At 36.9% G+C, this 27113-nt stretch overlaps 1 protein-coding gene and 1 pseudogene across 3 annotated transcripts in view; one reads left to right on the forward strand and one right to left on the reverse strand.

Annotated features, from left to right (window-relative positions):
* LRRTM4 (leucine rich repeat transmembrane neuronal 4) overlaps positions 1 to 27113 on the reverse strand; it is a 768419-nt gene that overhangs the window by 252528 nt on the left and 488778 nt on the right. The gene's annotated exons all lie outside the window — the stretch shown is intronic.
* LOC105514626 lies at positions 24596 to 26913 on the forward strand (annotated as a pseudogene). Its single transcript, XR_001002209.1, has one exon. The product of XR_001002209.1 is annotated as an ELAV-like protein 1 pseudogene (transcript).

The following is a 27113-nucleotide window of genomic DNA, read 5'->3' on the forward strand; positions in this document are numbered from 1 at the left end:
TTTTCATATGACAGAATTTCTTTCTTTTTTAAGGCAGAATAGAATTTTATTGTTTACACACACACACACATACACACATTTTCTTTATCAATTTATCTGTTGATAGACACTTGGTTGATTCCATTCCTTGGCTATTGTGAACAACGCTGCAGTGAACATGGGAATGAAGATATTTCTTTGATACTCTGATTTCATATAAAACAGAACCCTTTTGTATCATGTTCAAAACTGTATCTCCCTTCTTTTCTCTCCCCAGGACCTAAAAAGAGGGGCTGATACTTAGGTGGTACATGGAGAATATTTGTTGAATGAATAAATAAATAATAAATCCACTGTTGAGAATGAGATTAGTCAACTAAAGTCTTATCCACAGACAATGTTCTGAGTTGAGATTGATTGTGTTTAGGGCCATGGAAGGTGACTTTACTTTGCCATTCTTACAGTGTAGTCATACAAAAGGCAACATTCAAATTAACTGGATGTCAATACGATTTTGGGGACTTTCTCTGATATTATTCATCCATATAGGAGACAGGAGATATTAAAGGTAATGATCAACTTTTGATCAGACTGTCAGAAGTACTATGAGTAATCCACAAGAGCCATTTGTAGAAAGAATATAATGGAAGTCCCAAATGTGAGCCACATGTATAATTTAAATTGTTTAGTAATCACGTCTTAGTGAAAAGAAAGAAACAAAAATAATTTTAATATAGTTTATCTAACCCAATATTTTCAAAAATATGATTTCAACATATAATCACATAAAATATTATCAATGAGATCATTTACATTCTTGTTTTAACACTAAATTTCTAAAAATTAGAGTGTATTTGTACTCACAGCACATCTTTTTTTTTTTTTTTTTTCTTTTTTTTTTGAGACGGAGTCTTGCTCTGTTACCCAGGCTGGAGTGCACTGGCCAGATCTCAGCTCACTGCAAGCTCCGCCTCCCGGGTTCACGCCATTCTCCTGCCTCAGCCTCCCCAGTAGCTGGGACTACTGGCGCGCCACCTCGCCCGGCTAGTTTTTTGTATTTTTTAGTAGAGACGGGGTTTCACCGTGTTAGCCAGGATGGTCTCGATCTCCTGACCTTGTGATCCACCCGCCTCGGCCTCCCAAAGTGCTGGGATTACAGGCTTGAGCCACCGCGCCTGGCCCTCACAGCACATCTTAATTTAGACTAGTGACATTTATGTACTCAATAGCTACACGCCCTAGTGGCTATCACACTGGATAGAATACAGCTGGGATAGGGACTTCTTATTGGGATTTGATTTTGCACCATTATTGAAACTAGGGGAGAAGACTATGCAAGATTTTAACTGCATGCTTATTGTTGGTTTGATGTCTCTAAAGGTCAGCCACCAGACCGGCAACTGGGAAGAAGCATTTGTGCGTGTGTGTGTGCAGAAAAATGAAGGAAATGTGAAATACATGAGAACAACCTGAAACACACATATGATTTCTAGCATCTCCAGCCTACAAGCCATAACTTGCAGGAGAGGTCAGTACCCTTCGCCATGTACCTAATCATTCATGTGATTGAGACCTCAGAGCTGCCAAAGAAAGAGAACTGGTGTAAGGTAAGGAAGATACCACCCCACACTTACAAGGTAAGTTAACAGATCAGTGACAGCGTGTGCCAGATGTCAGCGCTTGAAGTCTGCATCAAACTTTAGAGCATAAAAATATGGCATATTCCTTTACTCCTACCTTTCAAATCTCATGCAAAATGTTGTCTGTGGCCAATGCAAACCTGAAACTATACAGGGAATACATTCTGAAAAATGTAGTTTAATTTTAATTAAATTGAGAGAATATAAATGCACCATAGGCAAGCAGGGAAGATTACTTAAGTATTTCCAAGTCCTGTCAAAACTGGAATAATTCTTTAGCAATAATTATTATTTTCAAATAACATTATTGTGTCCAAGAATAATCATTTTTTTTTGGAAATAAGTATTATAACACAGAGGTTTGAAACGGATGTTCTAGTAAAACCTCTTGTAGTGCATAACCAGCTTTGACAATGATAAATTAACGCCTAACAAGCATGTATTGGTACACTCCTCCCTTCCTCTCCCATCTTCTCCTGTTTCTTTAACCCAAAACTATAGACACAAACATAAAATCATTTAACTGCAGAGATACTGAAGATTACAGAGAATCACCTGCAGAGCCTGAGCAGGACTGATGAGTGCTGATCATATCTGAAGTTAAAGTTCTAATGTTACTTGTTAAAGTAAATGTATCACAGGGTTTTAGAACTAGAAATCCCTTTTCAAATTGTCAGGTTGAACCTCTAGATATGGAACTGGGACCCAGAAACATGAACTGAGTGAGCCCCCAAACTCTGTGATTATGCAGCAATTCAGCAAAAACTAGGCCTCTGGTGTTCAACTAACATACAATATAACTGAAATAAGGTAAGAAAAGCAGACAAGATTACCCACTCAAACAAGGGTTGCTTTGCTGGTTAAACCTAAGCCACCACGGATATATAATACCAATTTGTAATTACTGCCTAAAATACTATGAATAACATATCTGAAAAATGGGAAAATGATGTAGTAAGTGACTGTAGGCTTATGGCACATCCCACCAAGGAAAATACAGATTTTCAAGAAGTATTCTTTTATTTGTGACAGAATTATATAGAATACAGTGTGAAAAACAGGATGAGTGCACGCATAATAGTAAGAATGAATGGATAACCTTCTTTCCACTTTCCATTATTCTCGTTTTTCTTTTTTTCCTTCAGCTTTCCCATTGAGATAGATCATTACACAAAGATCGTCACTCACCCAGTTTTGGACTGAATCAACGGGGAAAGGTAGAATCATCGAAACACTTGAGGTAGAAGCAGAGAGCAGGAGAAGGTGTGTGTCTTGATTCCAGTTTGCTTTTCTGCTGCTGTCGGTTGGCTGCATAGAGCAGATGTGGTGCTGTGATATGTTCTGGCAAAGGCAGGGACAGAGAAAGTGATTGCCGTTCTCCCTCAGCTCTCAGGCAATAGAGAATGGATATTCCTGTGGAGCAATCTTACCCCTGAGATCACCACTGTGAGGAAAAATCGCCTTGTAATGAGCATTGGAGGGAAAACTGGAAGTCAAATGGAAGTTGCAGCCAGGTCTGAGAGTCTGAAACACTGTTAAAAAAAAGCAAAGTGAGTAGTACTATCAGTATCAATGGGGGAGATAGCCTAGATCTTCCAAAACAATGGACCTTACAGCCTAGGCTGAGAGAACAGGATATGAGTTACAATAGTCCTTGGCTTGTCTTCAGTGGGAAGAACAAGGGCAGAGGTCAATGCCCACACCGAGAGAAAACAGTGATAACAATCTCCCCAATAAATTTACACAATCTCTTGGACAGAAGAACTGGAAGTAAAATCCTGTTGTAAAGGGAGAAACAACTCAGACAAAAAAATTGAAATTTTTAAGAGTTATATATTTACCCCCAATAAGATAATGTTAACTATAAAGAGGCTGTTTTAAACTGGGAGGGTCTGTTCTTTCAATTGGACAGGTTACCTAACTTCTCAGTGCTTCAGTTTCCCGTAGGTAAAATTAAGATCATTGTATCCATATTTAAGGGAGTTTGAAAATAAGATTAGGTTGGTTCCTTATGGAAAATAAAGTTCCTTTTCTTCTTTCACCATAGCGGAACTAAAGTGAATAAATTTTCCACTGTGTATTTTGAGTATGATGAGAGAGTATGATTAATATGATCAAATTTGCATGATGAGTATGAATGTGCACAGCTTTTTGTTTGATCCCCCTATAGGCTATGGATTAGCAGGGCTGAGTAGAAAGAGTGGATCAAGAGGAGTATACAAAGGCAAACAAGGCTGAGAAGGCCAAATACAAAAGAAGTAATGGGAAGTAGGCAAAGGTAGATGGCGAAAGGAATAGGCCAGTTGTGAGCACATATATATTAGAATATAGGACTATCTGAGTGCATATTCTATTAACAATGTAAATTAAATATTAATTTATTATAAAAAGAATAGCTTCTCACTGAAACATTTCAAATGTACAGAACACAAATAAGGCAAACTCATCCTACAATATAAGTCATATCTTGTCCCTCTTGTCCCATGGTTTATATGATTGACTATTCTCATAAAAATCATTGTAGAAGAAACATTTGTACTCTTTCATATAAAACAAACAAACAAACAAACAAAAAACACCTCTTTATAGGCTAGGCATGGTGAATCACACGTGTAATCCCAGCATTTTGGGAGGCTGAGGCAGGCTGATCGCCTCAGGTCAGGAGTTCGAGACTAACCTGGCCAACATGGCGAAACCCCGTCTCTACTAAAAATATAAAAATTAGCCGGGGTGTGGTTGTGGGCACCTGTAATCCCAGCTACTTGGGAGACTGAGGCAGGAGAATTCCTTGAACCTATGAGGTGAAAGTTGCAGTGAATGCAGATCACACCACTGTACTCCAGTCTGGGGAACAGAGTGAGACTCTCTCAAAGGAAAACAAATTTATAAACATTACTTTTAGTGACAAAACATAAGGGTTATATAATATCTCATAAGACAGTTTTACCAAAAGTGACTTTACATTTCTTTCAAAGAGTTTTTTATTTGAAAAGTGATGATTTTTTGATGTGTCAACTTGGCTAGCCTACTGTCTTTAGTAATTCAATAAACACTACTTTTAATGTTGTTGTGAAGTTATCTTGTTGATGTGATTAAACACCATAGTCAGTTGATGGGGAGAGTAGCCTGGATAATCAGGATGGGTCTGATTAGGTCCATTAAAAGGCCTCAAAAACAGGGATAAGGCTTGCCTGATGAAAAGATTTTCCTCCCTGTGCATAGCAGCTTTGCTCACATCCACAGTTCTAGTCAAGCCTTCCGGATGGCCTACCCCAGAGATTTCAGACCTGCCTAGCTTGCCCCTAAATCGCGTAAGCCAACTCCTTGCAGTAAATCCCTTAGTATATATCTCCCATTGGTTCTGCTTCCCTGACTGATACATGGAGGAAGTTGCACATAATTAATTAATTAATTAATTAATTAATTTATTTTTTGAGATGGAGTCTTACTCTGTCGCCCAGGCTGGAGTACAGTGGCACAATCTCGGCTCACTGCAACCTCTGCCTCCCGGGTTCAAGCAATTCTCCTGCCTCAGCCTCCTGAGTACCTGGGATTATAAGCGTGCACCACCATACCCAGCTAATTTTTGTATTTTTAGTAGAGACAGGGTTTCACCATGTTGGTCAGGCTGGTCTTGAACTCCTGACCTCGTGATCCACCCGCCTCAGCCTCCCAAAGTGCTGGGATTACAGGCGTGAGCCACCACGCCCAGTGAAAGTTTTAGTTTATAGAAACAACATTGCCACTGGATGTATTTTGAAACAGGAAATAAATGACCATAGGACACTCTTCTGCCTAGTGAATGCATGAAGTGGATAGAAAAAAGGGGAAAAAACCCTGGAAATGTCAGAGGAACAGAAATATTGAGGACTTGCCACCATGCTAACCAAGGAGGATAAGAGAACATTTCTGGAGGATAAGAGAACAACCAGGTGCCGTGGCTCATACCTATAATCCCAGCACTTGAGAGGCTGAGACAGGTGGATCACTTGAGGTCAGGAGTTCAAGACCAGCCTGGCCAATGTAGTGAAACTCTGTTTCTACTAAATAATCTGTAATCTACTCAGGAGGCTGAGGCAGGAGAATCACTTGAACTGGGAAGCAGAGGTTGCAGTGAGCCAAGATCACGCCACTGCACTCCAGCCTGGGTGACAGAGTGAGACTCTGTCTCAAAAAAAAATGAAACTGTAAAACTCATGGAAACAGTAGAGGCCAGGAGCAGTTGCTCATGCCTGTAATCCCAGCACTTTGGGAGGCCGAGGAGGGTGGATCATGAGGTCAAGATATCAAGACCATCCTGACCTACATAATGAAACCCTGTCTCTACTAAAAATACAAAAATTAGCTGGGCATGGTAGAAGGCGCCTGTAGTCCCAGATATTTGGGAGGCTGAGGCAGAAGAATATCTTGAACCTTGAAGCTGGGAGGCAGAGGCTGCAGTGAGCCCAGATCGCTCCACCACGCTCCAGCCTGGCGACAGAGGGAGAACTCCATAAAAAATAAATAAATAAATAAATAAATAAATAAATAATAAAAAATAAAAAAGAGTGTGGAAGATAGGGAAAAGAAATGAGTTCTGATTGCTTAATAGAAACAAATATTTCAGATTTAATGGGCCAGGGTAACTAAGAGCTGAGATTTTCCATATGGTCTGTAAGCCTATAATGTATTACAATCATGATGCTCAAAATATCAGCTCAAAAGCTTTCCACATCCATTTGTAGCTGGACCACTTGAATTGCCTCTCTCTTCTCACGCTAGGTACCTATTTCTGAAATAAGGCAGAACATTTTGCCCCTGAAAATGCAAATAAACTTCCCCCAGTAGAGGCCCCCACTCAGAAATGATAAATGGAGGCCTTGAAGTGTTTCCTCTAGTGAATTACATATTAGAATTACACTTTCTATTTCTGGGAACTTTGCATTCTCACCTATTGCCTTGTTGAACATTTGCTGCCTCTGGCTGCAGAAACTGATTAGGAAGCAAGGCCAATTGGATATTTGAAATGATACTTTATTGACTTTTTTTTTTTTTTTTTTTTTCATAAGGGAGGTAGCCAGCAGAGAAACAGGTAGCAGCACTCTATTTGCCTGTAGTTAGGGTCATATCTTGTTTTCTTTATTTCATAGTAGCAAGCTGTGAATACTCCATGCTTCCCTTTCAATTACACCCAGCTAAAATATATTGGGTGTTATTCATTTTAAAGGACTGAGGGAAAAGAAGCAACACCTGGTTTCATGCACTTTGCTCATTGTTTGATAACCCTTAAGTGTCATCAGAAAGAATTCTCTAGGATAAATATCAACATAGATGAGGACATCAAGGCCACAGAGATAAAGTGTCATATCCAAGGTGGTAATGTCCATTTTAACTAAGGCCTGACCTCCTTTTGTTCTACCGTCTTATCACTTTAAGTAATGTATATATTCTCTAAGAGTCACATTTAAACTAAAGCCCATTTTACTAAATCTGCTTGTAAAATAATCTGATAAAATAATTATATCCTGAAAACTCCTTTTATAGAACAAATGCCATCCTTATGGGCCTTATACATCTCCTTTTCCATTTATCTTTTCTTTTTACTTGTAAGAAAAATATAAAAGAATCTTTCCTGCCTCAAATATCCCCTCCATTATCTGTACCTCCTAAGGGCTGGTAAATACAAGTAAAAAGAACCTTTGCTGGAGCTAAATGAAAGTAGTGGCCACATCTCCCATGTGTTTGTGTACCATCTGCAGAGAAGTTTCCTACTAGTAAGGACAGTTTGATCACTCCTAGACATGGAGTACTTAAATCAAATACATTTTCTGTATAAATAAGTCCTCTCCTCCTCCTATACTCACAACCTGGGGTAGTCATTACAATTTCTAAAAGAAAAATAAATAGGAGAGGGGAATAAAAACAACAATTTTAGGAATGACTATGTGAATTGTCTCCTAACATTAGTTGATTAATTTAGCTTTTTATAAATTTCTAGACTATGAAAACTCAATCTGCTTATATTTAGCAAGTTTGCATAATCACCCAAAAATTATATATTAGAAAAAGTCTTTCTTTAAAACAGGAAGTATTAGTACAAATGAGATAAGATGTGAACAAATAATCATAACGACATAATACTTAAATATATTTTATATATAAGGTAAATCTAAATATCTGGTCCGTCTATATGCATGTTTAGATCAATATATACTTGACTTCTTTATAGATACGGTATACAAATTGTTTAGTGTAAGAAAGAATTGAAAGTACTATTTTTTTCCTTTTGATGTTTTTGAAATCTAGTTTCAATTTCAAACATTTAATTTCTGTTGTGTGATGACAAATAGGTCCCCAAAAGAAAGACATTTTTTGTTTTGTTTTGTTCAAAAGTGCATTTCACTTAACCATGTAGTTCTGAGCTCTTGATTGCTTTTGTTTTTTTTGTCTTTGCTCTTTTTCTGACTGTGAGCAGGCGAAAAGAGAACAGTCAGGGAATAAAGACCTCTTTGATACCATAAGAACCCCTAAGGGTTCTTTTGTTTGCTAATGGCTGGGGTTTTCTCATTTACATCCTTTCAGAGAACAAACCCTGTAGCTGCCATATCACATCCGTGTCTGGATAACATTTTGCGCTAGACTGCTGTGTGTGGATGGATTCACGCATGATGGCTATTGACGCAGACTTCTACAGCATCCCTCTGAGCAGAAGGCAGACACCAACCTTTTCCATTTCTGGTGATAACATCAGCAACCAGGCCAATTTCGAGAATCATTAGATTTTCATTATGATAAGAAATATAAACATCATTCTTTCCTGAAGTTAAATTTTGAATTACTAATAGTTTAGAAGTACAGCTGAAGGCTTACCACAACTCAGAAATTGTTAAAGTTTAAAGCCCTTTAAAAGTTTAAGTCCTCTGATGAAGTTCAAAAAGTGTAACTTGCACATAAACAATTGGTATGTCACATTATTATTTTTCTTTCATGAAAGCAAGTTCTAACAGACTTTAAGGTACAGAAGTATTTTAGTCTAATTGTACAATGCTTTTGTGTTTGAATGTGGTAATGCATAATTTCGTTAAATATTTTAAATTCTGATTATTTTCATTTAGCCCACTACCTCAGTTTCTAAAGAAAAAAAAATGAAATATCTTGTAACATAAATGTAGTGAATTTGAATCTCGAGTCTCAAATCTTACACATTGGAAGGCCCCAATCTGCTGTACATTTCACAGTGCTATGTGAAAAACTTCTTGAATGAAATATGGAAGCTCAATTTTTAGACTTGTTATAGAGAGTCAGAATATAGCTACACTAACAAATGGATAGTACTGAGTTTTACAAAATGAGATTTATTCAAGAACATACTATTGGATACTAAGCTTGTCACTGGTCTTAAAAAAAAAAAAAGAAGAAGAAGACTGAGTGTATTGACTCTGTTTATTGATATCCCTTGCCATTGTTAAGCCCTGGAAGGCCTTGATGCCAGGTATGCAACATTGTGTAGTATCTAAGAGTACTATCTCTTCAGTCAGAATCATGAGTTTTTAATCACAGATTTCTAACTTTCTATGTGACCTCAGGATGGCTATAAACCTTTTCTAAGCCTCAGTGACGACACCAGTGAAATAATACTATAAATTTCATTGAAGGAGCTATTGTGAAGATACAATGAGGAAATAAATTTAAATCCTTAGCACAATACCTGGCACACAGTAATTGCTTAAAATGGTTAGCTAGTATTAGTAACACTGCTAACCAAGTAAAAAAATTAAATGAGTTGCAGATAAAGCCAATTTCTTGTTTCAGATATATCCTAACCCATTTTAAGAGAGACTAAACTTGGTTATAATAACATATTATTACATTAATGATACTTATTATGTAGCAATAGATGACTGAACCAGAAAATTTTTATCAAAAGTGAGGCTCCAATATAATAAAAACTTTAAAACGTGTAGCACTGGCTTTAGTACTGGGTAATGGGAAAAGGTTAGAAAAATGGCAAAGAGGCTGTGGGTGAAGGTTGAAATAATGGCAAACAAAATGTTAGTGGAAGCTCGAAAGGAAGCACACAAATTATTATTAGAGGCTGAATAAAATGGTGATCTGTGTTTTTTGACAGCAAAACTGTTGGAAAATTTATGTCCTAGGTTATTTGGAAAACATAAAATATACTTAATGAACTTACGAATCTAAGGACATGTCTAGGATAGATATTATAAATGTGTTTCTTTTTGCTGTATGTAATAAGGTACAGGAAGAGAAAGATGAAGAAAGGTAGAAATTTTCAGTTTACAGGTAGTATTAATAAAAAATATAGAGGACACAGAACTCTTTTGGTTTGGAAAAAAATAAAAACTAAAAACTTTATTTTTCTCTAGTCTCTCCAGCTAGCAAAAGATTTTCAAAGTAAGAAATGGCCTCACAGTAAGAATTAAATCTAGTGTAGTTGTATGATCCTCTGTTAATATTAGGTTGGTGCAAAAGTAATTGTGGTTTTTGACATTAAAAGTATTGGCAAAAACCACAGTAACCTTTGCACCAACCTAATACTTTAGAAAGATTTAGTCTTACTTTAGAAAGACTACCTTGTAGTCCCCATTAGCTACACAAAAACATTCCTAAGAATCGTAAATGTGTTGTCTCTCTAACCCTCTACCAAAATTCAACAGAATAATCTATTTTTTAAAAATCAGGGATATGACATTTGGGGCATGATATAAACACAAATTACACACTCTCAATGTTTTTAAGGGAGTAGTAACATATCAAACAAAAAGGTCAGAGGTAGTTCAAAATGAAAAAAATATCTCTATATATGCAATTTTCTATGACAACGAGGCAGCCTGAGAAGGTCGAGTAGATACTCTGCTTCAAACACTGGTCATTTATTATAGAAAAGAAATGGTATCTCACAGTGTAGAGCCATGAGTGACATCAACAACAACAAAGAACCTGAGAATTGCATGTCCAGGGAACAGAAGTAGGCTCTAACCAAGGATCATCTTCTATCCATGGATTGGGGAGTACTGAGAAAATATACCAAACTATTTTCAGAATTATTATGGACTGGTGATTGACTTTCAAGTTTTGAATTTTTGAATGGAAGTTTCTATTACAGTTATCCTGTATGTGTCTCACCATTATATGCTGGGAGCATGAAGGCATATAACTCGCTTTTGTAGTTCGTGAGTCCCTGGAACAATAGGAATCGAACTGCAGGCAAGAAGACTTATCTATAGTGAGAACTGATACAGATAACAAGACCATGAACTTCAAGACGAATGCTAGGAACTTGTAAGATGTTGGGGGTGCAGAGAGAGCATAACTATATTTAATAGACAGAGGAGGGACGTGCACCATTGGAGCCAGAGAGCACACCAGGGTGGAGTGTTACGTTAATGGGCTGCAATGACTGACTTCTGTCATCTACACATTAAGACATAAAGATAATGCCTTTTTAAATTGACTCTGGACTTGCCCATGTAACATATTTTGGTCAAAGGGACATCAACACACGATACAAGCAAAAACATAAGTTATTATACGTCTAGGCTTGTCAGTCGGTGTTCTGTGAAGAAAACATCACACCATTTGTACTATGTGTGAAAGATCACATAGAGAAAGATCTCCAGTTATCCCAACCAGATCCAGTCTTTAACCAGACTGCCAGCTGAACGAACTGCATGAGGATACCTTAGTGAGGTTAGCAAAAGAAAGTTTCAATCCCAAACATCAAGAAAAACGTGTTTTTTTGTTTGGAGCCTCTAAATTTTGAAAGTGGTTATTTAGCAATAGATAATGCAATTACTAATGTCATAAATTTTTAATATATATTCAAGGTGTACAACATGATGATTTCATATTCACATACATTGTTTAATGATTGCCACACCCAAATTAATTATGGTTTCTATCACCACTCATGCTGTATCTTAGATCCCTGGAATTTGTTTATCTTACAACTGAAAGTTTGTACCCTTTAATCAACATCTCCCCTTTTCCTCCACCTCCAAGACCACGTGTATTAGTCCATTTCATGCTGCTGATAAAGACATACTTAAGACTGGGAAGAAAAAGAGGTTTAATTGGACTTACAATTCCACACGGCTGGGGAGGCCTCAGAATCATGGCTGGAGGTGAAAGTACTTGTTACATGGGGGCAGCAAGAGAAAATGAGGAAGATGCAAAAGAGAAAACCCCAGATAAAACCATCAGATCTCTTGAGACTTATTCACTACCATGAGAACAGTATGAGTAAAACTGCCTCCATGATTCAAATTATCTCCCACCAGGTCCCTCTTACAACATGTGTGAATTATGGGAGTATAAATCAAAATGAGATTTGGGTGGGGACACAGAGTCAAACCATATCATTCTTTCCCCCGCCCCTCCAAATCTCAAGTCCTCACATTTCAAAACCAATCATGCCTTCCCATCAGTCCCCCAAAATCTTAACTAATTTCAGCATTAACCCAAAAGTCCACAGTTGAAAGTTTCATCTGAGACAAGGCAAGTCCCTTCCACCTATGAGACTGTAAAATTACAAGCAAGCTAATTACTTCCTAGATACAGTGGAGGTACAGGTATTAGGTAAATATGGCCATTTCAAATGGGAGAAATTGTCCAAACAAAAGGGGCTACAGGCACCATGCAAATTTGAAATCCAGCAGAGCAATCAAATATTAAAGCTCCAAAATTATATCCTTTGACTGCAGGTTTCACAACCAGGTCATGCTGATGTAAGAGATGGGTTCCTATGGTCTTGGACAGCTCTGCCCCTGTGGCTTTGCAGGGTACAGTCTCCATCCTGGCTGCTTTTATGGGCTGGCATTGAGTGTCTGTGGCTTTTCAAGGCACACATTGCAAGCTGTAGTTGGATCTACCATTCTGGGTTCTGGAGGATGGTGGCCCTCTTCTCACAGCTCCACTAGGCAATGCCCTCATAGGGACTCTGTGTGAGGGTTCCAACCCCACATTTGCCTTCTGCACTGCCCTAGCAAAGGTTCTGCATGAGAGCCTCCGCCCTGCAGCAAACTTCTGCCTGGGCATCCAGGCATTTCCATACATCTTCTGAAATCTAGGTGGAGGTTCCCAAATCCCAATTCTTGACCTCTGTGTACCTGCCAGGCTCAACAACATGTGGAAGCCACTAGGGCTTGGGGTTTGCACCCTTTGAAGCCACAGACCAAGCTCTATGTTGGCCCCTTTCAGCCAAGGCTGGAGTGACTGAGATGCAGGGCACCATGTCCCTAGACTGCACACAGCAGAGGGACCCTAGCCCCTTGCCCACGAAACCATTTTTTCCTTCTAGACCTCTGGGTCTGTGATGGGAGAGGCTGCCACAAAGGTCTCTTGATGCCCTGGAGACATTTTTCCCATTGTCTTGGGGATTAACATTCGGCACTGTGTTACTTATGCAGATATCTGCAGCCAGCTTGAATTTTTCCTCAGAAAATGGAATTTTCTTTTCTACCTCATTGTCAGGCTGCAAATTTTCTCAACTTTTATGCTCTGCTTTCCTTTTAAAATTGAATGTCTTTAACAGCACCTAAGTAACCTCTTGAATGCTTTGCTGCTTAGAAATGTCTTCTGCCAGGTACCCCGAATCATCTCCCTCAGATTCAAAGTTCCACCAATATCTAGGTCAGGGGCACAATGCTGCCTGTCTCTTTGGTAAAACATAACAAGAGTCACCTTTGCTTCATGTCCCAACAAGTTTCTCATCTTCATTTGAGGCCACCTCAACCTGGATTTCATTGTCCATATCATTATCAGCATTTTGGTCAAAGCCACTCAACAAGTCTCTAGGGAGTTCCAAACTTTACCACATCTTCCTGTCTTCTTTTCAGCCCTCCAAACTGTTCCAAATTCTGCCTGTTACCCAGTTCCAAAGTCACTCCACATTTTCAAGTATCTTTTCAGCAATTCCCCACTCTACTGGTACCAATTTACTGTTTTAGTCTGTTTTCATGCTGCTGATAAAGATGTACCCAAGACGGGGAAGGAAAAAAAAGGTTAATTGGACTTACAGTTCCACATGGCTGGGGAGGCCTCAGAATCATGATGGGGGGTAAAAGTGCTTTTTACATGGCAGTGGTAAGAGAAAATGGGGGAAAAGCAAAAGGGGAAACCCCTGATAAAACCATCAGATCTCATGAGACTTATTCACTACCACGAGAACAGTATCGGAGATACCACCCCTGTGATTCAAATTATGCCTCTGGTCCCTCCCACGACACATGGTAATTATGGGAATACAATTCAAAATGAGATTTGGGTGGGGACATAGAGCCAACCCATATCACCATGGTAACCACTGTTCTACTCTCTGTTTCTGTAAGTTTGACTTTTTAGATTCCAGATGTAAGTGAGATCATATAGTATTTGTCCTTCTGTGTCTGGCTTATTTCCCTTAGTATAATATCCTCCAAATTCATCAATGTTGTTGCAAATGGCAGAATTTCATTCTGTATTATGGCTGAATATTATTCCAGCATTCTACCTCACACATGCATGTCATTGGTTGCAAAGGGTCTATAATTACAAAAAAAAAAAAAAGAAAAGAAAAAAGAAAATGCAAGTTCTAAAGAAAAAGAAAAAAAAACAGAAAGAAAAGGGGAAAAAATATCACATTTTTGTTACTAATGAATTAGAAAACCACAGCAAGCCTTATAATCTCTTCTCTTTTTGTTTTTATAGTATTTTTTTCTTAGGGATAATAAAATTTATTTTACTCACTTAACACTTTTCCAATTTCAGAATTGAATGAAATTACGTGTATGAAACACTCGGAAAATATAAAATACTCTCAAATTTAATATGCTTGTAAAAGTATATAGTAGCAATTCTATTATTGGAAACACATTTCAAACACAGAATCTAGTACACTATTTCTCTAAGGATATCTGGAAAGCCAATAAGGATTATATCTTGTTCGAAATATAGTACACTTCTTAACTGATAATGTAGGCAGATAATATTTTCAAAATATTTCTAATAGTCAACAATTTGATAAATTATTAATTTTTTTGTTTCAGATACAGTGAAAAAGATTCTTGATCTATATCTTTGTAATTTTAAGACTTTCAAAAAGTCAAAGCATTTATATTTTCATACTTTGAATTGTGATAAAAATCAGCACCTTCATAACTAGTGGGAATTTATATCACTCATTCTAAAAATTAAGAATCATAACTTAACAGGATCTGTAATGCTTTAGTTTCCAGGTAAAACTCATGACACATCAAGAGATCGCAAATATTTAGCTGGAAAAATACGGTGAGCTCTTTCAAATACAGGCTGTTGATAATCCTTTCAAATAATCTCTTTGAAAAAGGTTGATTCATGACTACAAAATCTAGATACCCTCTTTTGCTGTTTATCATAATATCTGATATTTCCTACTTGAATAACACTAGGTCCTTCTATTCCTAATGAGCACAGAAAAAACCTTGGAGGAGGTCTTGCCTATGCTAAGATGTAAGATAATTCTTGTCCCTGCTCCCTGGTGGGTGGGCATTAACCTCTTCTGGTTTCCTGCAACACAGTTCTTAGAAATGGCAAAGATTCTTATTCCTCTTCAGTCTTCTTTCTCTTATTAACAGTCTTGATCTGTGTTCCTTTCTTTTCAATAATCATAATATAAATAAATAATATCAATATTCTGTTCTCTCCTCTCAGTTGTACAATAGCTTAGAAAGTGACTAAAGAAAAAGGACCAGGCTGGTAGAAGCAGTGATGACAAAAACAAAAATGTAGAATCAAGAAGACTGTTGGCTTAGAGAGAAGCACTATTATTAATCTTTAGCCACCTCCACTCCACCCTACTGACTACACAAGTTGTATGATTTTTTTTTTATCTTTTTGTTCCTCATATTAAATGCCATTTTATCAGCAGTTATTTCCTTGTATACTCAGTAGGAGATCCTAGTTCAGTCAGTATTTCAAAGAGATTGAAGTCAATGACCACTCCTCAAAAATATTGATAAATTATCTTTCTAAATAAACAAGTCTTGGGGCACAATTGTACATGTTTCTTACTTGAATCAAAATAAAGCATGTGCAATGGGGGAACAATGAATTCATAGCTCTAAAGTAAAGTCCCGCATTATAAACATTGACTAAAACAAAATTTTATTTTCTTTGCCTTGGGTAAGTAATTTTACTAGGGACTAAATGACACCAGAGCACATTCTTTGGAATGCTTTATAGTAATTAGCATTACAAGAAAAAATATTCTGATTTATTACAGTGAGGAAAATAATAGCTAGCATTTATGTTCCAGGGACCATTTGAAGCACTTTACATGCATCATCTCAATCAATCCTCTTGAAAACCCCAGAAGGTAGATATTATATTTTCCTAACTCAACAGATAAAAGAAATGAAGCTCAGAAAAGTTAAAATTCTTGTGTAACTTGGAAGGTAGAGCTCATGAATCAAGTACATGCTGCCAAATCCTAAATGCTTGTTTTTTAACCCATACAATGATCATGGGAGTGGTTGTTCCACATATGCACTAACAAAAAAATTAAATTATCACAATAAGTGAATTTTATTAACATTTTAAATTCTATTGCATATGTACAACAAGAGTAATAGTAAGTGAATTACCTATTTCTAAAATTTTGGTATCAGACTCCATTTTAATTATTATACCATATTTAATTATTATATATGTAAATCCTTCTATAAAACCTAAAAGGCAGTTTGTTGTCATAGAAGAAGTAAAATTCTGAATGAGTATTTTCTGTACTCTGTTTGCATATTATACACATATACAAACATATTCACATAAAAATTGTTTTAAAACTTGTCTAAAATAAAACTAGGTATTTGGGGAACCCACAATGTTAGACTGTAGGAATATACATGTATTCAAAAGAAGACTGCAATATTGATAAACATAATGCAAACAAGTATTAAATGTGTCTATGAATATCTAGTAAGATGTTCCAGGAAATGTTATTTTGAAGGAAAATATACGGTACAACTTAATTAAGGCCAAGCAAAGAAAATCACCATTTCCCATTAGAAATCTGGAATAGAATTTGAGTTGCTTCTTCCACTACCTTGGTCTTTTGATACCTGCTATATTAAAATAACCCACTGAGATTACAATAATCCCTACAGTGCCCACAACCCACACCTCCCCAGTGCCCCTCTTTCCTTGCCTTCTCTTTTATATGATTTATGGACTATTTCCACCACTAGATGTAAATCTCCTTTTCTGACTCAATGTTAGATTACTACTTTTTATTCACATTCCTCTTCATACCAGAGAAAGTGCTACGTAAGAGAAAGATTCAATTTGTAATGGAGAAATAGATGCTTTAATCTGAGGATTATTTTTTAAAGATTATAAAGGTAGAGGAGATGAATTAAATAACAAAAGAAGTCATAAATACTTTTTTAAACAGCCTATGTAGTAGAATGAATAGTCACAGCATGCCAAAATTAATTTTCAGTATGTGCATGCTTCAGTGATTAAAAGGTTTTAGAAGCATTAAAGTTCTCCTAATCTCAATAGCCAGGTGGCTGCAATAGAATGAGTGAGTAGCCACTCAGGGGTCTTATGGGGGAAACTATTTACCAATTGGTATAGAAGTATTTTAATATCTTAACAAATGGCATGACTACTCAATCCTACCCGTGTACTATCAGCTCTAAATGCATAATGTGCCTTCTGAATCACTAAGAGCCTGCTAAACAATTGTAGTTAGTAGTGAATTGCTGAAAGGATCATTTCATCTAGTTAATCTTTTATTGACTGTTTGGCTTTTAAATAACATGGAAAGAAAATATTACAAATATCAAGACATTTGAACCACAATGAGCATTACATTAATTGTAGCATGTTTGCACAATTTATACCAGGTTGATTTTAACATATTATATATTCAATATTCAGAAGAGTATGTTAACTACAGACCCATTTGAGAAACAGCAATACTTCTCAAAGCCAGAATGAAAATTATCAACAGAATTAATGGTGAAACTTCTAACTTTCTCTCTTATCTAGTATTTGTTTATAGATTTTTTAAAAAACCCTACAAACTTGCAATAATTTAAAAGTATGCAAAACCAACTCATGATTTGTCACTCTACAGACATGCCAGTTTTGATGAGGCTTTGCTCAAATTAAAAATATATAAGTAATTATTTATGGTGCTATCTCTGTTAGGCTCTATATGGGCAAAAGGAGTGTTAGTTCAAAGAGCTTAGCATTCAGCTGGAAACAGTAAATGCAAACACTCAAATCTAAAGTCCAAAGCAAGTTCTGAAGTAGGAAGATGTATCAGAACGTAGCATTATGACTCATTGAGTAATGAAAGGTACATAGATTAGGAAAGTTGGCTAGTGTTCAACGATACAGAAATAGAAAATCAGAAGCCAAAAGCATGAATGGAAATCAAGTGTCAGAAACCACTTAAAAACATTAATCAGAGGATTTCCAGGAAAAATGTTGAGTTGAGATCAACTTTCTAACCTTCCTCACTTCATTAACACACTTCTGGAAAATCCCAAGAGAGTATAAAGATATAAAAAGGGACTACTCATGACTAAATTTCAAAAATCTCACTTGAAAACTGGATTCTGTGCGATGAGATTGGAAGAGGATAGAAGGAACTATACTGCCAATAATTGTGTCTGCAATTTCAACGAGAATAAAGAAAACATCCATTCTGAAAAGAAAGAAAAATATCAAAGATGGAACAAAAATGATTCCAATGTTGATTAAAAGAAGGCAGACAGAAATAAGCACAATAAAAAGAGGATGATGATATAGGAGAAGTTTAAAATGCAGGACGAAAACCATAGAATTAAAATATTCATTAGCAATAAAATGAGTCACCTTTGAGGAGAGCAGAATCTGTGAGTTAGTAGACAAGTTTGATAACGCCAGTTGTATTAGTCAAGGTTCTCTAAAGGGACAGAAATAAGAGGATAGATGTATATATGAATGGGAGTTCATTAGTACTGACTCACACGATCACAAGGTGAAGTCCCCCAGTAGGCCTTCTGCAAGCTGTGGAGCAAAGGAGCCAGTCCGCATCCCAAAACCTCAAAAGTAGGGAAACAGACAGTGCAGCCTTCAGTCTGTGGCTGAAGGCCCAAGAGCCCCTGGCAAACCACTGGTGTAAGTCCAAGAGTCCAAAGGCTGAAGAACTTGGAGTCTGATGTTCGAGAGTAGGAAGCATCCAGCACGGGAGAAAGATGAAAGCCGGAAAACTCAGCCAAGTCTCCACATTCCACTTTCTTCTGCCTGCTCTATTCCAGCCACACTGGCAACACCCTCACAGACACACTCAAGAACAATATTTGGTTGACACTCAATATTAGCCATCACAGAGGCAAATGTCAGAAATGAAAACTCTAAAAGAGATTATTTGATAATCAAGAAAACAGAAATCTAATATATGGTGATTAGAATTTCTGAAGAGAAGGAATAAATGCTAAGCAATAAACAAAGATATAATAACAAGAAACATTCTCGAGCAGAACAAAGATTTGTTTTGTAAAAAAGGAATCATCATCTACCATGACACTTCAGAAAAGGATACCAATGACAATGAAGCAGAGTCCTTACAGTCTGACCGATTTCAGTGGTGACCAAAATCCTAGGGATTCAGGGGGAAATTAAAACACATTAAATAAAATAAGAGGATTAAAACAAATAATTCAAGAGCTATAGTGTTATAGTGTAAAAGGTCTAGTAGTCAGCCCATAGAATGTTCAAAACACAATTATGATTTAAACTTCTTTTAAAAATTTTGTCTCATTAGAAAATTTAATGTGAAACAATAAACACTTTCACAGAAGGTCCAATTGTCACAGATTTAACAATAAAAATGAAGTGATAAAAATGTAAATAGACCAGGCTCAGTGGCTCACACCTGTAATCCCAGCACTTTGGGAGGCCGAGGAGGGTGGATCACGAGGTCAGGAGATCGAGACCATCCTGGCTAACATAGTGAAACCCTGTCTCTACTAAAAATACAAACAAAAATTAGCTGGGCGTGGTGACATGTGCCTGTACTCCCAGCTACTTGGGAGGCTGAGGCAGGAGAATTGGTTGAACTGAGAGGTGGAGGTTGCAGTGAGCTGAGATCGCGCCACTGCACTCCAACCTGGGTGACAGAGTGAGACTTCATCTCAAAAACAAAAATGGTAAATATTTATTGACAGTAAGGAGGTGTGATTTCTATTACAATGTTTAGAATTTAAATCTAATTTTGTAAAACCTTAAAGATAGTGAATATAAATACTTCAAACAGGATTTATACTTCCAAAATTTATAGAGGATGAAAAAGGAAAATAATTTGAATCTATCCTTTAAAACATTTTTTCAAAAGTAAGGATAACAACCAAAATAATGACTCGTTGAAAAAGAACAATTCAATTCTTTACGAAAATAAACTTAGATGAGTCAAATACCACCATAAAAAAGACGTATTATTTCCTTCAAGTAATGTCCCAAAAGATGATTGCTTGCTAAAGACTATTGGCAATCTTTAAAGTTTTAATAAGTAATGCCAAATAATCTGTCACAAAATTTGTATCAACATGTATTTCTGTTGGCAATATTTTGAAGTAACTGTTCTTTCTACCCCATCAAAGCTCAAACACTCTTCAGGTTCTAATATTGTTACTTGGGAGTGTCTCTCTTAATTTGCAACGTGTTAATAGCTATTTATGTAAATATTTTAAGAGATTCACTGGACAGTGGGATTTATTTTTTCTTTTGAATAAACTGTAAATATTATTTTCCCATATTTTAATTGGAGAAGTTACTCAAGTTTGTAAGTACAATTTTAATATCTGATGTAGAACATACATGTACAGATATTATTTTTCTGTTATTTAAATAGCAAAATATATATTTCTACATTTGCCATTTAACTATTATATTGTTTACATGCCAAATATTTGTTTTTAAAAAATTTTGTGTAGCTAAGTGTACTATGCATTAATTTATCATTTCTTTTTTCATTAAGAATGGACATTCACATGCTTTCACAAATTTTAGACCAAATAAATAGTTTCCTTTAGCTGTCCTGTGGCTTTATGTCTTTACTTCATTATGTAATCTACACAAGGTTTATTTTACCATAACATCTGTGTTATGTTCTAGTGAAATCACTAGAACAATTATAAAAAATTGTAGATTATGGGTTACTCGGGGAGTGGGATATATTAGAGAGTCTCAAGGTTTATTCAGTCCTAGGATCGCTTTTCAGGCCTTATCTATGTCAGTGATCACATGCAGTCACATGGTTTTAAATGTCATCTATGTCTGATGACACTCAAATGAATGTCTGCAGTCAATAATGAATACCATGTGATCTCTAACTCTATCTGTGTGTGTGTGTGTGACAGAGAGAGAGAAAGCGCTATGTGTATGTAAATTAATTCATGGATTATACTTACAAGAAGTAAATTTAGAGATATGCTTATCTGCCTACTTGACATGTCTTCCTGAATATCTATCTTCTCTCCCTTCTTGTCTATAGAAGTTCAGCATCTCAAATCTTTCAGACCCCTAACCCTAACATGACTGTCAACTCCTCTTTCTTCTATGCCTTGCATCGCATTTCTTAGCAAATCAAAACACTTTTTAAAGATATTAAGAATCTGATCTCTGCTTGCCTCCTCCATAGCAACTGTCCTGGTGCAATCCACCGTTAACTTGGGTCTGGAATTTTGTATTCTGCTCCTAATCAGCCTCTCCACTTCTATCCTTGTGCTTTCCACCCGGCTCTGCAGTAATTTTCCCACACAGGAAGCACAGTGAAACTTTAAAAACTGCAGGGCCTTCATACTTAACCATTCCCTTCCTCTGAAGCAATTCCCTCAAGTTGTTACGTAGGTAACACTTTTACTTCAAAACCTTGCTCAATTTTCATTTTATCAGAGAGGTAAGTCTAATCATCTCAAATAAAATAACAACTCCAAGTCTATTCTATTTCCTCGTTAAGTTTTTGTTTGTTTGTTTTCTTCACAGCATTTACCACTGGACTATTATATATCCATTTTATCACTTATTATCTTTCTCCTTCCACTAGATTATGAGGTTCATGATAATACCAACTTAGTTTTGTTCACATTGCCATGTGTTAGAGCAGAAATTGGCACAAAGTAGAAGTTCAATATATTTTTCAATAAATAAATAATTGAATAAATAAATAATTGAATAGATGAAAAAACAGCCACACTAATTGAGATCCGTTTTATTCAATTTTAATCCAGTTTTTCCTAAGAGGTGTTGAGTTTTTGCAAAGAAGGATCATTAATTTATGTTTTATAGTCATAAACCCCAGTGTTATTCCTCAGTATGTGCTAAAAGGCTGCATTAGGATCTTCTTTAAGACTTACCTGTTTAATTCTTTTAAACTTTTTCTCATTTATAAACAGCATTTATAGTAATTATGTTTCAATAATGATATGTTTGGAAATACTGATTCGTTTTACCACCAGTTGTGCCATGTTGATTTCATGGGAGTTTGTAATGTGCAAGGTTTCTTCCTTGCTGGGATCTAATTGCCTATTATACCATACAACATGGTTCTACTAATTGTGCTAAGTAAGAGTGATCTAACCGTGACACATTTTATATTTAATAACTGTGTTTTAACTTCCAATAGAATAACACACAGGTGATAAGAAAGAAATACCTTTTGGGACAATCACAATCAATTGTAATCTGATGTTTTAAAGTTGAAAAATAGCTGAAAAACTGCAGCAGAAATAATGTTTCTTGGGAGGAATGGCTTCAAACTGCAGCTACAAAGAGAGAAAAATAATTCCAAGAAGCCAATATAGACTGTAATCTATTCAGTATTTAAAACTCATATTTTCTAAACAAGATCATTGTCACATGCATTTATTATTTTAAATGGGCTCTCTCAAGAAAGCATTGAATTCATATTTATGAAGACATTTATAGCACACTAAATGCCAAGTAAAGATTATTTTAAAAATCTTTATCAAAGTCTAACAGCAATGAAAGACATTTTCCATTAGTAGTATAATTAGCTCATAATTATGTAAGCAATAAATGCATAATTAGTTTTTTTACTCTTAATATATTAATATTGTATACAATATTGGCCATGGAGCTGTAAATAATATTGACAAATTAAATCACCATTCCCTGTGTACCGAATATAAATTTTATTGAAGGAGGAGATATTTCTAAAACATTATTTTAAAAATTCTTCCACCACAAATCTTCAAACATCTCTCCTTGGGGCTCTTAGTTTAGATTATAATTCTCCATATTTGTAGTGAAGTGTGATAATAATCTATGCCATGCAAAAGTCAACATAGAACTAAGATTTGTAATTTTCATTTATACTTCAGTTAATTTCTAATATCAATAGGGCTGTTTTGTTTTACACTATGTATCTGGCTTCTTGTTTGTCTCCTAAAATTTAATAATGTCTTATTAAATGAACAAATAAAAATAATTAACTTATAAAGGAGGAGATGGATTACTTAAATGTTAAATAAAGACTTACACTGCAGATGTTCAGATCATAATAGTTTTATATTTTCCTTACTTTGGGAGCTGTAAGCAAAGGACCAGAATATCTGAGGCTGAAACTATAATACAATCAAGATTTCAAGATTTTTTAATATAAAAGTATGCTTAGTATACCTTTATTATTGATAGTCAAATACCGGAAGAAAACCTACAAAGGTTCTGTTATGGCAAATAATTATATTAATATTTTTATCTGAAAATAGTGATGTGTAAAGTCAGGATTTCAAAGCATTTTCAAAATTTGGAAAATTTTCATTACAGAATCCATCTTAAATTGTTCAAATTTTAATAAACTACAGGAAAGATATGCAGAACTTAGTGCAATATTATAAGGTAAACATCCTTGTCACCACAAGCCAAGCCGTGAAACAGAATTTTGCCAGCTTTCCAGAAGTCTTGTCCAAGTGTCTCAATTCAATCACAACTTCCTCCTTCCCTGTAAGATTAAATTGCTCTTTTGACATTTATTGCAATCCTTTTCTTCTATGTTTTTCTAGCTTTAATATCAATGTGTACATTCCTAGACATAGGAATGTTTAATCTTGTTCAGTTTTCAAAAGCATGATGCCTTTTAAGTTTCTGTTCAATCTGCAGATTTTCTCTCCATCTTCTATTTTCTTACTATTTATGGCTAGAAGCTCTGGGGAAATCTGGATTTCTCACAGTCAGGAGTTTGTTGATTTCATAATCATGGTGCAGTGTTACATATTCCTTTGTCTCCTGTATTTCCTGAAAATAGGCAACTAAATCCAGAGGCTTGTTTTGATTGAGGTTTGATCACTTTGGTTGGGCTGTAGATGTTTTCTTTCTGCAGGAAGTGTATCACGTCTGCCTGTTTATCTTTTGGTGATGTTTGCAATCACTGAAATTTAGTGCCTATATTCAGTAATTTTTTGAGGGTTGCAAAATTATGACATTCTAATTCTAATATTCTTTTCACTTATTATTAGAAATTATTCTATAAAGAGGAGCTTTCATTTATCTACTATTAGTTTACCCAGTGTTACAGCTCATATATAAAACCCAGGATAAAGGCAAGATATTTTCACATTATTTACTAGTTCTCAAGAAAATGAATTGGTTTCCTCTCATTCTGCAAATGTGATTAACTAGGCTTTTAAAAAGTAATCTTTTATGTTTATTTATTTATTTTATTATACTTTAAGTTCTAGGATACATGTGCACAATGTACAGATTTGTTACATATGTATACATGTGCCATGTTGGTGTGCTGCACCCATTAACTCGTCATTTACATTAGGTATATCTCCTAATGCTATCCCTCCCCTCTCTCCCCCTACCCCACGACAGGCCCCAGTGTGTGATGTTCAGATTCACATATAGTTCTAAGAAAAAAAAAAGAAATCCTGTATATATTTACTCAGGTTCCCCCAATGATAATATCTTGCGAAACTACAGATAAAATTATAACCTGGGCTGCCGCCGTCGCCGTCGCCGCCACCGCGGCCACCGCTACCGAGGCCGAGCGGAGCCGTTAGCGCCGCGCCGCCGCCGCCTCCCGCCCGCCCCGGAGCAGCCCCGGACCCGCCCGCCCGCCTCCAGATTTTTGAAAAATACAATGTCTAATGGTTATGAAGACCACGTGGCCGAAGACTGCAGGGGTGACATTGGGAGAACGAATTTGATCGTCAACTACCTCCCTCAGAACATGACCCAGGATGAGCTGCGCAGCCTATTCAGCAGCGTCGGCGAAGTAGAATCTGTAAAACTCATTCGGGATAAAGTAGCAGGACACAGCTTGGGCTATGGCTTTGTGAACTACGTGACCGCAAAGGATGCACAGAGAGCAATCAACACCCTGAACGGCTTGAGGCTCCAGTCAAAAACCATTAAGGTGTCGTATGCTCGCCCGAGCTCAGAGGTCATCAAAGATGCCAACTTGTACATCAGCGGGCTCCCTCGGACCATGACCCAGAAGGACGTAGAGGACATGTTCTCTCGGTTTGGGCGGATCATCAACTCGCGAGTCCTCGTGGATCAGACCACAGGTTTGTCCAGAGGGGTTGCGTTTATCCGGTTTGACAAACGGTCGGAGGCAGAAGAGGCAATTACCAGTTTCAATGGTCATAAACCCCCAGATTCCTCTGAGCCCATCACAGTTAAGTTTGCAGCCAACCCCAACCAGAACAAAAACGTGGCACTCCTCTCGCAGCTGTACCACTCGCCAGCGCGATGGTTCCGAGGCCCCGTTCACCACCAGGCGCAGATATTCAGGCTCTTACCCATGGGCGTAGCTCACATTAGCGGTCTCTCTGGCGTCAACGTGCCCGGAAACGCCTCCTCTGGCTGGTGCATTTTCATCTACAACCTGGGGCAGGACGCCGATGAGGGGATCCTCTGGCAGATGTTTGGGCCCTTTGGCGCCGTCACCAATGTGAAAGTGATCCGCGACTTCAACACCAATAAGTGCAAAGGGTTTGGCTTTGTGACCATGACAAACTATGAAGAAGCTGCGATGGCCATAGCCAGCCTGAACGGCTACTGCCTGGGGGACAAGATCTTACAGGTTTCCTTCAAAACCAACAAGTCCTACAAATAACTCACTCATGCTTTTTTTTTGTACGGAATAGATAATTAAGAGTGAAGGAGTTGAAATTTTTCTTGTTAGTGTACAACTCATTTTGCGCCAATTTTCACAAGTGTTTGTCTGAATGAGAAGTGAGGTTTTTATACTCTGGGATGCAACCGACATGTTCAAATGTTTGAAATCCCACAATGTTAGACCAATCTTAAGTTTCGTAAGTTATTTCCTTTAAGATATATATTAAACAGAAATCTAAGTAGAACTGCATTGACTAACCAGTCCCTCTGGATGGTGGTGAACCTGAAGCATGCTTTAACCTCTAAGACTGTCTAACACGCGTTTCATTCAATGTCTCCACAGACTGGGTAGCAAAAAAAATCACCTTTTAGTTTTAGTTTTGAATCTAAAGATGTTAGACAGATGCTGAGTGTGCGTTTTCTCAACCGCTTCAACATTGTAAGCGATGTATGCTTTGGTTGACAGGAAGTTCCTTTTCCAGGCAGGTCCCGTTGCCACCTCCTGCTCACTCAGTCCCGGGCTCTGCCAAGTGGTCCTGGGAATGGCGGTGGGCCCATCCAGCGTGGGTCACCACTGGGGCCGGGGGCCGCATGCCGGGCGGACCCTCCAGAGAAGGACACAAACGTGTTTCGTAAGCCCAGGCACCAATGGGAATGGACCAAAGAGTTTCAGGGAAACTCCAGTATATTCCAGAGTTAGATCTAAGCTCCAGGCACGCCTGAAGATGTGTTGCTACTCTGACGCCCGGAGTTTCTGTCCACACGTTGCATGCACAGCGCCCCACACATTGGATACTGCTGTTCACGATAATTTCTCCCGTTTTCTAGAGCATTTAACATAGCTTGGAGGCGTAAGATAGCTCTGTTTTTTAATAACACAGAAACATTTGAGCATTGTATTTCTCGCATCTCTTCTCGTGAGCGCTTAGACCTTTTTCTATTTTAGTCGGATTTTGTTTTGGAATTTTGCTTTTGTATGAACACTCAGCAGAAAAGTACTTACTTCTTGACAGTTATCTATTAGCCAAAACCTTTGATTTGTAGTTTTAAAGATTAACCCTCAAAGTTCTCTTCACAACCGCCTTGACATTTTGGGTTGTTCTGTTCTGTTAATTTTCTTTTGCTTTTTTGTGTTTTTTGTTTGATTTTACTTTTGCATTTAAGACCATTAAATTTGATTTTGTTTTGCTCGAAAAAAAAAAAAGTTATAACCTGGCTGTTGACATTGGTATAGTCAAGAAGCAGCATGTCCATCACTACCAAGGTCCTTCCTGTTTCCCTTTTACAGCCACAGTTACTTTTCTCACATTCCCCACACCTTTATAACCTCAGGCAACATTAAGTGTTTATCATTTCTATAATTTTGCTATTTCACTTTTTAAATTAAAATAGTATTTT

This window comes from Colobus angolensis, unplaced genomic scaffold (assembly GCF_000951035.1).
Source record: "Colobus angolensis palliatus isolate OR3802 unplaced genomic scaffold, Cang.pa_1.0 Scaffold249, whole genome shotgun sequence".
In the NCBI taxonomy this organism is placed as follows: Eukaryota; Metazoa; Chordata; class Mammalia; order Primates; family Cercopithecidae; genus Colobus; species Colobus angolensis.